Here is a 17218-nt window from a genome sequence, read left to right on the forward strand (position 1 = left end):
ACGATTCCGGCTTGCCTTTCGTACGACGCCGTGCGGAAGCTGCATGAGAGTGGCTTCGGCCTGGGCTGTGCAGTCTGTGGCGGAGGTGCGATCGGTGTGCCGTCTCTCGCTCTCGTCCTCGCTCAAGTGCTGGGCGGTAATTCCGGCGGGATTTCTGGCGGTTCCGACTCACCGGGAAAGTCGAATTCCCGCAGCGCCTGGGAGCGCGTAATGCCATGGGCGTTAACCATGTGCGTCACGACACTAGTGCGGCAACCGCAGTGCTTGCCGCACACCGGGCAGTCTGCCGGGCGTCGGATCGTGGCGCGGTGGAGTCCAGCGGGAGGAGGAGGGGTTTCCGTGCGAAATTCTTTGCGTGTCTGCTGTGCGGCATCCGCGCCGCTCCAACGGCATGTGCGTGGGGTGGCGGGTTGCAGTGGTCGTAGCAGCCATCCGTATTGTGTGCAAAACTCCGGAGCGAAAGCAGGCTGGTGCGGCCTCTTCCCCACGAGTGAGGGTGGCGTCCGTGCGCGTCGGTTCCCAGTCGCCTGACACAGTGGAGCGGCAAGTTTCGGCCCTGAGCTGTCGGGCACGAATAATACGTTCGGCCAGTGCGACGATGCCGGTGCTCCATGTGCCTGTGAGCTGTGCGAGGTCGGACGCCTCCTTGGCTTATGCATCACATGCTTCGTTCTTGGGTATGTCGCAGTGGCCAAAGGCAAACTGCATTCGTGTGTGCGCTACTCAGTGCTGCGGACGAGAAAAAAGGGGTACGTCCACAATGTGAGTCGCCAGGTGATCCAGAACCGTCGACGTGTGCTCGCGTGCTTCCACGATTCAACGAGAAGTCGCATAGACGCACGCTGCCGTGGAAAAAGTCTCGGCGAATATCGTACTCTTCATGCTAACACCGCACTCCTCTGTATCGGCTGTGGTGCATCAATTTCGCACGTCCGGAAGGGAATTGGGAAAAAAAAAGCAATTCCTCGTGGAGGCATCTCCGTACCAGCGCGGCCAATCCGCGACGATATCCCTTGCCTGTGGAATGCGGCGCGCTCGAGGATAAGCGTGGAACGTGACTGGGATGGCTTGGTCCGTCATTTCCACCGCTAAAAAGACATCGATCACCCCGTACAATCGCCACACCAGAACAGACTGGAATCATGGCAATGCGTCGCGCCCCAATACATAATCCCGCTCAAAGACGTTCCTGGAAACCCGGAGCCCTGCTACTACTCCGTCGCCGCTTTGCTTCTGAGAGCCGTAACGCCTCCTGCATGTAAATCCACGGTAAGGCAGAGCTGCAATTCATTAATTCCACTAGGCGGTTCGCTGGATCCTTCCTCCATTGCACAAAATGAGCGTTGAGTTCCTCGCACGCAACTCCACAAAATTACGGTCCGATACAGCACAACATCAGCAGTAACAAGAGCGACAACTCAATCCCCTTCCACACAGTCATCGCGGAACGGGAAAAACTCCTGAATGCACCCGCTCAAAATAGAAACAAGTCGATAGAAACAACGACCAAAAAAACTTTCGGTGCTGTTAACGACGGCTGGCTGTGGTGTGCAGCACATCCGTGGCCCCTCAAGCACCGCATATTTACTAATTCCACTTGGCGTACGTCACATGGCGGCGTAATCGATCATACGGCTCGCACTGGATGCACGGTCGAGCAGGCTGTGTGCGTCTGAGCGGGTGTCGCCGGCCATAGGCTGCAACGGCGGCGCGGGTGGTCGGTACGACGACGCAACGGTGGTGCCTGATGCGTACGACGGTGACTTCATTTCGTGGGGCTTCTGCGTCTCCTCGTCGCTCTCCCCGTCATCACGCAGCAGTGCCTCCAGCCCGCCACGCCGCGGCTCGCGCAGCTCCTGCCAGTGGTGATCCTCCGCGTACCACACAACGACGCTGTACACAGTGACCGCAAGCAGCACAGCGGTCAGCAGCAGCACGATAGCCGCGTACGCCCTCGCACCGCCGTCGCTCGGCGCAAGGTGGTTTGCCGCGCTGACCACGCACAGCGCCGCAAGAAGCACAAGGCTCGCAGTGTGCATCACCGTCAGGAAGGCAGAGCGCATCATGTTCGTGAAGGCAACCACGCCCGCACCCGCAAGCAGCACAGCCGCCATGCAGAAGTACTGGACGTGGCGGCCTTCCGCAGGCGGGCGCACAGCAGCAATCAGGCCAACCACACACAGCACCGACAGCTGGAACACGCACCAGTACAAGTAGCTGCCCCTCATGTTCGTCAGCATGCCGCCGTACATCCGCTGCTGCGCCGCGGGGCACCAATACCCGACGGGGTACAGCAGGCGCTCGTGCAGCGGCTTCCTCGAAAGCTGCCAGTACTTCGTGAAGCTCGCGCCCGTGTGGCGGGCAATGAAGTAGCACACGCCAGCAGGGAACGCCACACCGTACAGCACGCCAACGACACCAACCACGCGGTGCTGCACGCGGGCGCCGGGCATCGCCAGTGCAAACACCGAGCCGAAGAAGATGCCGAGATGCATCGCGTGCGCCACGACGTACGTCAGGCTCGGGAAGCGCATCGCAGCCCACGCACTCGCCGCGTCCACGCCGCGCCACCGCTGGAAGGCAGCCGTCACACCGCAGTGCACGCACCCGAACACAGCGGCGAGCAGCGCGTTGCCCACCACCATCCACAGCGGGTCGAGGGCAGCGAACACCGACAGGAAGTACGGCAGCGCAACGGTGCTCGCACGCTCCTGCGCCGAGGCACATGACATCCTCGCAAACACGCCGAGCGCCTGCATCTCCAGGATGGAGCTCAGCCCGCCGGTCACCACCACGGCAACAGCCGTCGCACCCGCAACAACGCCGGTGATCGCCGAGAGAGCGCTGGCAGCAACGGGCAGCGTGTTCGACCTGATCGTGAAGGACCCAAGCAGCACACCCTTGCAGCCGCCGGCCACCGCCACAGCGTCGCAGCGAATGAATATCGTCTCGTCGGCAGCAATGAAGTAACCGCGGTGCACGGGCACAGCCAGCTCCAGGACGGTGGACGGATTCGTCGCGTTGCGCACCCACGTCGCGTTGCGCAGCATCGCTCCCCACGGACCACCGAACCCGCTCGGCTGCGCCGTCGACACCGGCAGGAAGCTCAGGTGCTTGCCGAGCTGCGGGTCGCGTGCCCATCGAAACGGCGGCGGCAGCGCCACCATCAGCAGCGTCGGGACGGCGCTCCCACCGCCGCGGATGTCGTTCTGCGTCAGGCTTCCACCAGCCGCCGTCGTCGTCACGGCGAGCGTCGGGCACGCCACATCGCTCCACCACACCGTGCTGCTCAGTGACCCCGACGCCGTCGGGGTACGCGTGGGCGACAGCGCCACCGTCTCCGTCATTTGCAGGGTCTCCGTCTGACTGTGCTGCGTCAGACTGTAGTGCGTCGGTGTCGGGCTGCGCGTCTCCGTCAGCGTCGCCGTGTGGCTCAGCGGCGGCATAGCGGGCGTGCGGTTGCACCCGTCCACGTGCGGCAGGTACACCGGCAGGCAGTCGCGCCCGTACCCGCCCTCAGCGCAGCGGCAGCGACACGACCCCGACATCGCCCTCGTCGCAGCAGCAACGCAGCGCACGTCGGCGTCACACACGCCACACGCCACGGGGCGGAATTCCCCGATGATGCCGGCGGACCTGTAGTCCATAGGCCGTAGCGTCTGCCCGTTGAGCGTCAGGCACCCCACAACGAACCGTCGGCCGGCGCCCACAAGCGCAACGGTGCCGTCCATCAAGAGAGGCCCACTGCCAGCGTTCCCGTGGAGCGTCAGCGTGCTCTGCACAAGATCCGCACCGCGCGGGTACGACGGCACCGATAGGAGCCTGCCGCTGATGCTGTTGCCGCGCACCGACAGCCACGACCCAGACACAAACGACGCCGACCCCCGCAGCACCAGCAGCGCGCCATCGGTCAGCGCACCGGCGTTGTCGTTCACTACGACGGCGGACGCGTTGGCCTCCACCCCGCTGTCAAACACCAGCCCATGCGCGGCGTACACCTGGCTCCCCAACACGCGCAGCACAGCGCCCCCCGACGCAACCACGCGCGCACTCGCGTACAACGCAACGTCGCCACCGAACACAGCCGCGTCCAGCGCGACACCGCCACCGACAAGCTCCAGCACCGCGCCGTCCACCACCACCGTCCGTCCACCAGTCACCACGGTCACGAGGAACACGCCGAACACAACCAGCACGGACCGCACGAGCCGCAGACCCGACAGCACCAGCACCGGTGCGTACGGCGAGGACCGCGAGCCGGGAAGATACACAAGCGGCGTCGACCTCGCGGCAACCGGCAGGGAGTCGGTCACCGTCAGCACGGACCCCGCGGAAAACGTGCCGCTCAGCACAAGCGCACCGTTCAGCGCCTCCACATAGCACACCGACAGCTCCACCGGCCCGCTATCGTCGCTCCACGCCGACACCGCACCGCGCAGCGCTCCACCGCCCATCACGTACAGCACGGCGCCGTTACGCAGCGACACGTTCTGCACAACGATCCGCACGCCGTCCAGCGCCATCCACGGCACGTAGAGCACAGGACTCACGCCGTCCAGCACAACGTGGCGCAGCGTCACCTCGCTCGCGCCGGCAGGCACAACGAACACCGACCGCACCGTCACGCTCTCACGAACAAACACACTCGACGCGGTGCCCGCAGCAGGCGGCAGCGCGGGAGCTCCCACAGGCACGCACGCCTCGCCGTACCCGCCGCTGCCGCACGTACACACGCACACACCGTTCTCCATGCTCGCAGAGGCCGTCCCGGGCGCGTAGCAGTGCGTGTCCCTGTCGCAGGCGTCGCACCCAGCAACGTCGATGCTCCCAGCGTTGCCAAATCCAGCCGCAGTGTACTCCTCCGCCGTCGACAGGACACGTCCACCAGCGTCGTTGCACGCCACCCTCAAATGCGCCCCAGCCGCAAGCGACAGGCTCAGCGACAGCATCCGCGGCAGCAGCGCACGGTTGCGCACGAAGCTCAGCGTGCTCTCAGCAGCGGTCACGGCACCAGCGGCGTAGAGCATCTCCCTCGAGACGCTGTCGTGCACGTTGTCCTTCGCCAGCAGCATCGACCCGTCGGCAAGACTCACCGTCGAATAAATCGCCACCGCGTAGTCCTCCGTCGAAAAAAAGTCGCTCCGCACAAGCGCCACAGCGGAGCCCGACACGCTCACAGCCCCACGCACAGACACCGCGTGCTTGCACAGCAGGAACTCGCTGTCAACAAACGCCACCACGGAGCCGCTGCTGGCCGCAACGCCGCCCTCCACCGACACGCACAGCCCCAGTGCCGTCTGCACCAACAGCCCGTCCACGTACAGCGCACCGCGCGAATGCAGCGCCACGCCGCCAACCAACAACACGGCAACAGCGTCGCGGAACACAGCCGCCACGTGCATGCGCGCAATGGTCAGCACGCTCCCAGTCAGATTCACGTTGTGCAACACGAGGCACGCGGACGCGTCGCCAAGGTCGTAGGCGCCGCGGTACGCAACACGCGCCTCTGCAATCAGCACCGAGTCCACCACAGTGACGCGCGAGCCCGGCGGAAATCGGTTCGCCACCACCACGCCGCCGCCAGAACACGACTCAAGCCCGCTGATCAACACATCGGCGCGCTCGCCAGCAGACGGGTCGGAACGCCACCCAACAACGTACAGGCTCGCTCCATCCAAAAGCGTGCAGTTCGCCAGCGTCACGTTGCGCACGCTCCCCGACATCGACTCCACGTCCACCACGACGTCCGCCGCAAAGGTCACACCAACGTAGCACGCCACCGATGTCCCGAAACTGACGTTCACCTCCACATCCACACGCACGTCCCGCACGCACAAGTCGGCGCCGTCGGTGCTCGGCGGCTCGGGAACAGCGACGGGCAGACACGCATCGCCGTGGCCGCCCTCCGCGCACTTGCAGGCGCAGCCATCACTCGATGCCGTCGTTGTGTACGCAGGGAAGCACGACGCTGCGAGGGTGCATGGATCACTGCAGGTCAGGATGGTGGCGTTCTACACGGAAGGGATGCCGTATTCCACTCCCTCCTCGCCGTTCACAGTGTTGCACGCAACCACAATCGCTCCGTTTGTGATATCGCGGGACACCGTGGGTACCTGCAGTATTATTGGCGTGCCCCTGCTGGACATGAATCGGTTGCCAGACAAAGACACCGTGGAGTCGCGGAGATTCACTTTGGGATAAAGAAAAGCAAACGCTTCCGATGAGGAAACGCGGCAGAGGTTGCCGCTCAGCTGCAGCCAGGAGTTGTAGTAGATGTAGGAAGAGTAGCTTGGGAAAAACACAAACGAGCTTCGCTTTATTTCGTTGCCCTGAAACACAAACGCTGACCGAGACTCCACACGTAATGCCAAAATTACTAATAAAAAGTACTTCACCGGCCCCGTCACAAGATTGCCTCGGATCACCACGGCAGAGTTGTTAAGTACACTCAGAGAAAAGAAGTGGCTAGACCCTTCAAGATTTATCAGCGTACTGTCACCGCCGGCCATATGAAACGTGTTGCCCACCACCGCAAACACTGAGTGCCACGACACCCTCAGCGCAGATTCAACAACGTAAATGGCGCTTGACGATGCCGTCACGCTCTGAAACACATTGCCACTGAACACCACCGCGGAGTCGTTGCTGATCACCAGTCCATTCATCACAACACACGACTGGCTCCATATGTCCAAACCCGACCAAGGGATCAGCCTCGTGACAGTGAAGCGGTTCCCGCTGATCGTGATGTTCGTGTGCGGTGGAAACACACCCTCCGGGCTGAGCAGCGCGTCAGTAAATGTGTTGCCGGTGACGACGATGTTCGGCGACCCCACAGCGGCGTACGCGTTGCCCAACAGCAACAGCACGGCGCCGTCCCTCCACGTGCATCCATCGAACGTGACATTCGCCACGTCGCCCGTCATCGCCCCAATCAGCACCGTCAGTCTCATGCCGCCCCCGCTGAACGTCACGTTGCGGTAGCACAGCCACGACAGCCCGCCGCCCACAGTCTGCGCCACCTCGGGGTACACCATGTCGCTGATGCACTCACCAACCGGCGGTGGCAGCGGTGTGGGCGGCACTGGTGGCGGCGGCGGCGGCGGTGGCGGGCCAGCAGGCACAGGCGCCGGGACACACACACCGCCGTGCCCTCCAGCAGCGCACTGGCACTCGCAGCCAATGACCGCCGTCGTCAGCGGGGCAAAGCAGTCGCCCTCCTTCGTGCACTCCCCGCACACTGCAACCGTCGTCACGTTGTTGATGCCGTTCAGCTCCAGTTCAGCCGCCGTTGTCACCTCCCGTCCCGCGACCGTCAGACACCCAGCAACGAACCGGTAGCCGGCGTCAGCCCGCTTCAGCAAGGATACCGACAAACCCGTCAAGCCCATCTTGCAGCCCGTCAGCGTCACAGCACTTCTGTCGTCAATGATCACAAATGCGGAGTCAGTGTCGTAAAACATCGCACCCACTTCCACGTCGTTGTCGCGCCAATCCAACCAGCTTGACTGCTGAACAGTCCACAAGTCATCGTTACAGATGGCGTAGCGCACGGAGCCGCTGTTCCCCACCACACGCAGCACGCTGTGATCCGACACGCTAAATCCTTGGCGCTGATACAGCAGGCCTGTCCCGAAAAACATTGTATTATTGAGCAGCGCAAAAACAGAGTGATCACTCACACTGAGCCTGTACACGTAGAACACGTGTGTGTATCCCTCAAAGCTGCAGTACCGCACATACAGCGAGCTGCCACCCACCAGCTTCAGCGTCCCGATCGAGTACAAACCAAACGCATCACGACTCGTTGCATGCGCCTTGACGTTGCTGACCAACAGCGTCGACGCACTCAACACGACGTTTCCCAGCAAAAATACGCTCAGGGTTTTGCTCACAACGCCCGGTAATTCGAACTCGAAGGTCTGCACCGCATCAACCTCCGTGACGGCGATCTCGCAGCGCTGCGGGAGGGCGAGTAAAAAAGCAACGGCGGAGGACCGCAACACCGTCTGGCTCACGCGGATCAGGACGCCAGATGACTCGGCCGCCTCAGCACCCCCAACAAACTGCAGCGCGGCACCCTCACGAAATGTGCACCCGGTGAGCGTGATGTTAACGGGGAGATGCAGCGGCATGCTGTTGAGAAAGAAAGTCAGCACGGCACCCACGCCGCTGAATGTCACGTCCACGTAGCAGTGGTGCGTCTTCCACATCTTCAGCGTGAGGTTCGTCAGCGTCTGGTTCACCACGCAGCTCGTGTCGCCGTCGACGGCTCTCTCCGCTGCGGGCGGCACAACCGTGTCGGGCACCTCGAGGGGAAGACACGACGCGCCATGCCATCCGTCCTTGCAGCTGCACGAGCACGAGCTGCGGTCCACCGACTCCGTCCCGGGCATGTAGCACGCCGCGTCCTCGTTGCATGTGCCACACCTGAACAGCACCACTTCCTCCGGAAACACATAGTCGTACGACACCTCCTCATCGCCCTGCAGGTTGCACCCCACCACAAACCGCGCGGGTGACTCAACAATCGTGTTCGATTTAAAAAGCTTGGCGAAGAGTGCGTTTCCTTCCACCTGACGGTTGTGTGCAAGCGCCACGGTGGTGCCGCTGCCCGACAGCTGAAGTTTTTGCCAGGAATACGGAATAGTTAATACTGAGGCTGCACCCACGCCGTTGCCCTCCACACGCCACTGCGCACCGCCCTCAAGTGTCACCGAGCCAGACAAATACACCAGCGCGGAATCAAAATTTTCCGTCCCACCAACGAAGGTGCAGTCCGCCACCCGCAGCAGCCCCGCGGACCTCACGGTGGTATCCCCAAAGAGAATAACGCCATTGACCGCGCTCATCGTGTTGTTCTCCATGTCAAAGTAGCCGCCGTTCTTCACATCAACAGAAGTAACGCAAACAGATGATTCCACACCCTCATCGTCCTCCGCTGTGCTCAGCGTATTTCCCTTCACAATAATCCCGCCACCATCAACAACAACAGAATCGGATAAATAGACTGCGTACCTACTCGCCTCGACGTAGTTGTCGAGTAGCAGCAGCGTTATATTCGCACTGAGAGTAAACTCCACAAATAAAATGGCATGGCCCGACGTCGTCACAATCGTACTGCCCACCACCAGTATCTGGGAGCTCACGCCAAAAACACCCCTGAACTCCAGCTCACCAGAATCCAGCATCGAGGAGACCACGTTCACGTGCACGCGCGCACCACTCCCCCTGATCGACAGTCCCATGAGGACGCACTGCAGCAGCGTGATGTTGAGTGTCTGCTGTGGCGCGTCAAAATACGACAGGTCCAGCACAATCGCGGCGGTGAAGGTCACGTTGACGAAGCACAGACCACGCACACCGGGATCAGGAACGTCCAAAGAGTCGATGCTGCCACCGTGCACGCAGCGGACCTCCGTGTTCTTCGCGTCGGGGAGCGGAAGCGACCCAAGGCCGTCCGGAACCGCAGCCGGCAGACACGTGTCACCGTAGCCGCCAGAAGCACACACGCACTCACGGCCGCTGATGCTGCTCGTCCTCGCAGCGAAGCACACGGAGTCCACGGTGCATGCACCGCAGTCCAACACCATCACGGGTGCTCCAATATTGAGGTCGACTCGGTAATTCGTCACAGTTGAGCCCCTTGCCTCGTTGCACACGCCGTAGATGATCGGGCGCGTGTCGGATGGTGGTGACCAGTTGCTTGTCATATATGTAAAGGACGAGAACGAGCCATACGTGAAGTTGTTTTCAAGTATCGACCACACACTCTGATCGCGGAACGCCACGCCGTTTTCCTTGGCCACGTACACAACGTGGGCGGTGCGGAACTCGTTGTTGCGGTGCACCAGCCAGCTGCCGCCAGTCACGGTCAACGTGTTTGCCATGAGCATGGCAAAGCCGAGACGGAAAGTGCTGGACACAATCTGCAGCACGCTGCCACCATCCACAACAACATCCTTGAACACACACGCGCCTTTGCCGTATTCGGTGCTCGGTGCACTCCACGAGCAGTTCTGTATGGAGAACACGGAGCCGCCGCTGACACGCAGGTCCGATGCAAGAGCGTACATCACGTGCATCTGCGAATTGACAGCGCAGTTGTCCATGTAGAAGACGCTGGACAGGTTCGCGCCGAGGCCGCGCTCCACGAGGATCGCAGCGCACAAGCCCCCGCCACACACCAGCGTAGACCGCGTCATGACAAACCGCGTCGACAGAAGCCGGACACCATCCAGGACAAGCGCGGGGCCGTGCCGGGATTTCGCGTGGCCACGGGTCGTCGGCACGTACTGCGACCCGCCAACCGTCGCGCGCAGCGTTGAGTTCGCCAGCAGCACACTCGAGTGCAGCGGCATCGCGCCATGCAGAACGATCGTGCCCTCCAGCGACGTCACATTCGTCATGTTGACGATGGCGTGGGGCATCAGGCGCGCCGTGCTCTCGCTGAGGCCACCAATCCGCAGCTGCGCGCCGCCCGAAAGCACGCAGTGGCGCAGCGTCACGTTCAGTGCGTTATCGAACGCGTCCATCGAGCGCAGGTCCACCGCCACAGTGATCGGTCCGCTGAACACCACCGAGTCGAAGCACGCCGTCGCACGCCCGCCGCCAACCGTCACGGACTCCGTCAGCGTCACGCCACTCAAACAGCCCTGCGCACCGCCACCACCGCCGGCCCTCGCAGGCGGCACGTCGAACGGCAGGCACGACTCGCCCACACCGCCGGCACGGCAGCCGCACACGCAGTCGTTGAACGACGCCGTCAGCGCATCGAAGCACGCCAGCGCTGCCGCACAGCCGTCGCACGGCACCACGCTCACGGAGGGCAGGCCGGCCAAGCGGTAGTCGCCGCTGCTCTGCAGCACACGGCCGCCGGCACGGTTGCACTGCACCGACACGACGCCGCTCGTGATCGCCAGCCCGGAGACAAGCGTCGCGCCAGTGGCAGCGCAGCGCGCAATCGACACGGCACCGCCGCTCAGCGTCACCCCCGACAGCGACGCCACCGACGACGCCTCGCCCACCGCCCAAACGTCGTGCAGGTCCAGCCAGCCGCCGGCACCGATCGTCCCACCGTCGCAGCGCACCAGCGACGACGCGACAGACCCCTCGACGCCCACGAAGTGCAGCACCGAGTCGGACACCGCGAGGCGCTCTCCAAGCACAATGCCGCCGCCGCTGCTCACAACCGAGACGTTCGTCACGGAGAACACCGAGTGGCTCCGCAGACTCAGGCGCGACGAGGATGACACATGCATCGCGAACACGGTCGCACCGCCCGACGCCTCCAGTGACACGCCGTCAAGCACCACCGCGCTCGACAGCAGGTCCACGTCGCCGCCAACGTACACCGCCGACCCGCCCGCGTCCAACGACCTCAGCACAGTGTTGCTCACACGCAGCTGCGACTGCAACAGCGACGTCGCGTGCAGCACAAGCGGCGACGCCACCGCGTCCGTCAGCCCGCTCAGCTGGGAGTGGCGCATCGGCCCCGCCGTCACAATCGTCGAGTCACGGACCGTCACGTTCGTGTGTGCCGGCAGGTTGTGCACAAACACAAGCGAGCAGTATTCGCCGGACAGCCCGCTCACGCTCACCTCCAGGCTCCGGTCACTCGCCGGCTCACCGCTGTAGCCCCACACGTAGATCTGCGCACCGCCGTCGCACACGCAGTTCCTCAGTTCGATGCGCAGCGCACCGGAAAGCATCGCCGCAACGTCGAACACCACAGCCACGCCGTTCGTGATGTACACGCCGTCCATCAGCACCGTGTCCACGGCGCGGCCAACCGTGATGGCTCTGTCCACCGTGCCGCCCCGCAGTCGCAGCACCACCGCATGCACCGCGGGCATCCACGCCGCAGCAGCAACCAGCGCCAACACAACAAGCAGCGCCACACGCACAGCCGCAATGACCCTGCGCTGCACACGGTGCCGGCTGCGCGGACACGCGCCCACCGCAGACCGCATCCACCGACCCAATCAAGTATCAACAGGGATTTCGTGGTGTGTCGCACCCGCCCCGTCGACCGTAATTCCAGCTTTCAAAATCCCTTCCTACAGATGGCAAATCCAGTGACACGATTCCGCCAGATCGTTATCCCACTACTGCTACTAAACCTAATACTGCAAGTAATCCCTAACACCTTGAAACGATAGTTGTGCTGGTCAGGCAAAAGTATCTCTAACTACTTCGTCAAAAAAGAATAAAAGGCAGCAACAACAGTAACCAAACACAGTGGCACGCAGAGGCATCCGGTCATACACAATAGCCATTACATTACAGCCGCCGACACAAAGCCGCGCAGACGCAATCAAGTCAGTGACACCATTGCCCTCCCACCGCCCACACAGCCCCGTACAGCCACCGTGCCGAGTGGCGGAACCCCGGCAAAAAGCCACATGACCACTGGCACCGCTCCTGTTGCCGAATGGCTGCATCACAGGGCGGTCCCGATGCCGTGCACGACACACAGAAGCCGAGGCAGACCACGTGGCAGCGTTACGACCGCCAGCCATCAAGCGCGTCCGAAAGGTGTTGTTGGTGGTGCGTAAGTGGAGTGGAGAGCTCGCCGGTCGCCAGCAGTCAAAGCATCGCTTCTCGTTCACGCGAGTCGGCATTGCGCAGCAGGCAGCGGCACCATGCGTGCACGGCATACACAACAAAGGAAAAATAAAGAAGCACGGCGACACTCAAACACGGGGAAAAGGGTCCACATCGATTGCACATTCCGATTGGCTCACAGACATCCGGATGGTGGTCGCGCCGCTGCTCTGCGGTGCGTGTGGCGTGTGACCGCAGTGGACAGAGGGGATGATGAGAGGGGTGGGAGACGCAGTGCGGCCCTCATCCATCTCGGTTAACTGTGACACCGGTGACGTCTTCCCGTCAGATCGTCTGCAGCAAAGACCGTCGCCGTCAGCAGCGGTCGGTGCCTTCCCTCTCCCACTGGGGCGCAACTCCACCGACGCAGTCGCCCGCCTCCTCCCCACCAGCACAACGAGGGAGCAACGGCAAAAGATGAGACACGCACGGCGAAACACCGTGAAGCAGGCACCAAAACCAAAGCTCCTCCAAAAAATTCATCGTGGAGCAAAATAAAATATTATGCGAGCGCAGAAAAAATTCACACAAACTGAAAAACAACAATGACGGTGCAGAGGCAATAAATGGTCGTGGTGCGCAGCAGCCGTGGCATCGCGCCCCCCCCCTCATCAAACGGCACCGCACCACAACGCAGCGTGACGACAGCCTGCAATGACGACGATTGAGTAGCACGCACAAAGCGGCATAAACCTTTCATCCAGCACTCGCTCAAATTTACGCTCTCAGTATGTACTGCCAACGACATCGGGAAGGACACGGAAGGGGACTGTCCTGTCCATCCTCCTTCTGCTCACAACAGACCCTCCCCATCCTCCTCCTCGCTGCGCCCTGGGTGCCGCGAAACGCCGTCAAGCAAATCCACTTCCATGGAAGCCCCCAATGCGCAGGGCAAGTCTAGCAGCCACCCACGCTCACTCTCCCGCTCACATTTCCTCTCCCACAACTTTTCCACACACAAAAGGGCAAAGACATGGAAAAGAAAAGCCTGCAGCACAACGCATGCAGAAGCAACGCCATACACGCCGCACCGCAAAAAAAAAAAAAAAAAAAAAGCGGCCGCAACAAGAGCGACGGGTCGAATTCAAATCCACGGCGCTGCGCTTTACTTCTCTCCTCCCCGACGGATTGGCGTCTCACACTCACAGTGAGGCACGGCGCACACCATCCGCTCCCCTCCGTGTGCACTCAGAAGTCCGGCGCACAGTCACCCTCGTGCCATCGCAATGGGGAGCACAAACAATCGTCGTCGCGGAACATCAATGCCTCTAACAGAAAAAAAAATAAGAAAAAGAAATGAGGGCATGTCAACAGCACAGCCAGCAGAGAGACACTCAACGGGACGCGGAGGCACTCAGCGACACTGAAGACAGCAAAAACAAAAAAATAAACCGTAGCGATTTACCAAAAACAAAAGAAAAAAGGGTGAGAGTCCAGAAGAACTCCCAAACAACATAAAAAAGGAAAATCCATGATTCGGAAAGACTTTTATTTCATGTGCCAAGCAGCACAATACGACCGTGTGTTTGTATATACATACTGCCCTCAACAATAAAAAGAGGTCAATAAAGGACTTTACTGTCCCACCAGCCCACACAACATCCTCCACATTTCATGCGGCATCCGGCCTGTTCTTCAAATCCTCGTTTCGTGCAGTCCATGGGACGCACAGCCGCAGGGCCGGCACCGCGTGTGGGCAACAAAAAGCAAACAAGAGGGGGAAACAATTCGCTCATTACAGTGTGCAGAAGACAGCCATTAAGTAAGGAAGTCACTGAGGGTGCACAGTGGCCCGTCGGCAATGCGTCCGGCACAGCTCTCCGCCCTTCATCACCGCACGGTGGCAGCGGCACACACCCATCCACAGAAAAGAAAAACACGGCGGCAGGCTGTGGCTGTGTGTGTGTGGCGCTGCGGGTGTCTGCCCGCCCTGACCGCAAAAAAGAAAACAAAACAAGAGGGAAAGAAATGTGTGCTCCGCCCCACCGGCCCTCGTCGCACGCCCACACGTCACGGCTCCCTCAGCGCGCCGTTCGTCGCGGCCCCTCCTCATGCGTGCAGCAGGCGAGGCGCACAGGGCCGTCGTCATGAGCGTGTCGGTGGGTGTGCGAGTGGAGCAGTTGGGCGGGAAACACACGGCACCCCTCACAGGAAGAGCGCGGCAAGAAACAATTAAAAGAGGGAAGAGTAGAAAAGAAGCAAAAAGTAAAATAAATTTAAAATAAACAAAAAGGAAGAAGAAAGATAGTTTTCAGAAATATTCATTGCCAGGTGTGTGTGTGTGTCGGTGCAGCGGAGGTCGCAAGTGTTCCACGCGGCAGCCAGTCACTCCTCACAGCGCCGCAAACCCCCACAGTCCCAACAGAAGCAGCAATGGCAGCAATATACTGCACTCACACACAGTGCCGGCATCGCTGTTATTCCCCTGCGACACATTTCCGAGGCTGCTGCTGAGTGCCGCAGCATTTACTTCCCCGAACTGTGTAATAACCTCCTCCTCCTGCACATCCGTTCCTCCCGCCTTCTCCCCATTCGCAATACTGCTCTCCAATAACGGTTCCTTTCCCGCCTGCTGTTGTCGTCCAGCAGTAGACGAGGACATGGTTCCTTCAATAGTCGTGTTCACCAGAGATGGGATAGAGGCCTTATTCGGGTTGAGGGCGTCAATCTCAGTGCTATCCAACGGGCAGTTGTACAGAAGGACGTTCGTCACAGTCACAGAAACGCCTTCTCCGTTCCCTGTGCTCACTGTGCTGCGTCCATCCCCTCCAATGTAGAAGTGCGATATCTCTTTCGAATCCTTATTTCCCAGTGCACACGGCACATCCCCACCCACACGCTTACCATCGACGTACGCGAAGCCCTGGGTGCCGTTCCTTAACAAAATTACCACGTGTTGAGTTTTCTCTGTCCCCAAAGTGCTGCTGTGCTCCTTAGGGACTTCGTCACCGGACAGCAACTGCCACTTCTTTTCCTTGCCGTACGACAGTCCCAAAAATACAGAATTCCCTGCACCTGTCATCTTTGCACCCAAAAAAGGAATGGAGTTATCTTCCTTCGGCTCACCGTGGACGGACACCGTCGCCACAAGAGTGAAGTTGTAGTTCGCGAAGTGGTACAGCTGATTCTCCCCCTGCCTGCCAACGGGCCACTCCGCCCACGCTCCCTGGAACGTCACACCATCTTCCGCCTTTGCAGCCCCACCTTTATTATTTACTGTGGCGTTCACCCCGAGGTACTCGTCCATCCATGTGTTCTCAGAGAAGTTGCCGGACAAAAAGCCAACCAGCCCATCCGTGATCTTACCATCAGTAGTGCAGGCATTGTCAGTTAAGGTATCCTTCCCAACACTCTCAGAGGTGCACAGCTTGGAGACACCTTCGTCCACATTCTTCCACGCCTTGAGCACCTCCTTCACCTTCTCCAGCTGCTCAGTCAGACGCACAGAGACCATGCCAGATGATGTGTCCTCAACGCCCTTCTTCTTCTCGTACAGTGCAATCAACTCCTCTTTATTATCATTACCACTTTTGTACAACAGGGAGCTGGCGGCGACGTCCTCTTCCTTCCCCGGATACCGGCCCAATATCAGCAATGTGCGTATTGTCCGTCAGCCAAAGATGGAGTTCGCCCTTTCCATTGACTTCGTTACCTTTCTTACCAGAATACACCGGCAGAATGACAAGCATCACATTTCTATTTCCACCATCGCCAAGAGTCGCTGTGATGAACCCGCTCCCAACGCGTTTCATCCGTTCCTTTTTGTTGCCCCACACGCGCGAGAGTGTCCCGAGGGCCTCCGTCCACGAGTCCCCCTTGTCACCGGACTCGTACACCCTGCGGCGGCCATCATCACACGCAGTCATCATCATGGGTTTGTCCTTCTCCCACTCCACGACGGAGGGATCACTGCAGCCACCGGCAGACATCCCCTTCGACAGCTTCCAAAATTTAGTATCCTTCGAGTGTAGGATCAGCGAGACAGTCTTTCCATCCTTTTCGTTGCCATCACCCTGGTTGGTCTTCTTCGTCGTCCCTTCCAGCGGAAACACAAGCGTACCGTCCTCCATCTTAACACCCGATCCACCGCTGCCAACCAGCCTTTTCAAGGGTTCATTTTGATTGACATTATGACTCCACGGGATAATGTAGGTATCATTCCAAAGTATTCTTTCGTTCTTTTCGTCTTTCTTCTCACTGACGTTCCCTTTCACCAGCATGAATCCCCAGTCAACTGCCTGATCATCGGCGGTAATTGTCCAACTGTAATTTCCAGCAAGCATGTAAATATCACTTCCCCGCACGACTGTTGTTGGTCGGCTCACATGTATATTCTTCACTTTTTAGGAAACAGCCTGATCCGCTATGCTGCAGACGCCTTTCTTATCGTCGGAAGAAAATTCCTCCAGTACTTGTTTCTTCAATTTTGTTGTAGCCAACTCCTCTTTTGCTTGTTCATCAGTCAACGCCAGGAGCTTCGAGGCAATCCCAGTAAAACCTTCTTCACCCTCCTTCGCGCAATGCGCCTCGGCAACGGCAAACACATCAATCCCCACTTTCAAAAGACTGGGAACACGGAGCAAAGCCACCGTTTCTCCATCTTTCTTATCTC

At 60.1% G+C, this 17218-nt stretch overlaps 2 pseudogenes, besides 3 other annotated features; both read right to left on the minus strand.

The window, feature by feature from the left end:
- Window positions 1–17218: a sequence feature (areas not merged during assembly with more than two copies in the genome that could not be assigned to a particular haplotype).
- Window positions 1608–11972, minus strand: Tc00.1047053510271.20 (annotated as a pseudogene).
- Window positions 7059–7112: a microsatellite.
- Window positions 13641–13661: a microsatellite.
- Window positions 14939–17218, minus strand: Tc00.1047053510271.30 (annotated as a pseudogene).

The sequence above is a fragment of the Trypanosoma cruzi genome, genomic scaffold (assembly GCF_000209065.1).
Source record: "Trypanosoma cruzi strain CL Brener 1047053516699 genomic scaffold, whole genome shotgun sequence".
In the NCBI taxonomy this organism is placed as follows: Eukaryota; Euglenozoa; class Kinetoplastea; order Trypanosomatida; family Trypanosomatidae; genus Trypanosoma; species Trypanosoma cruzi.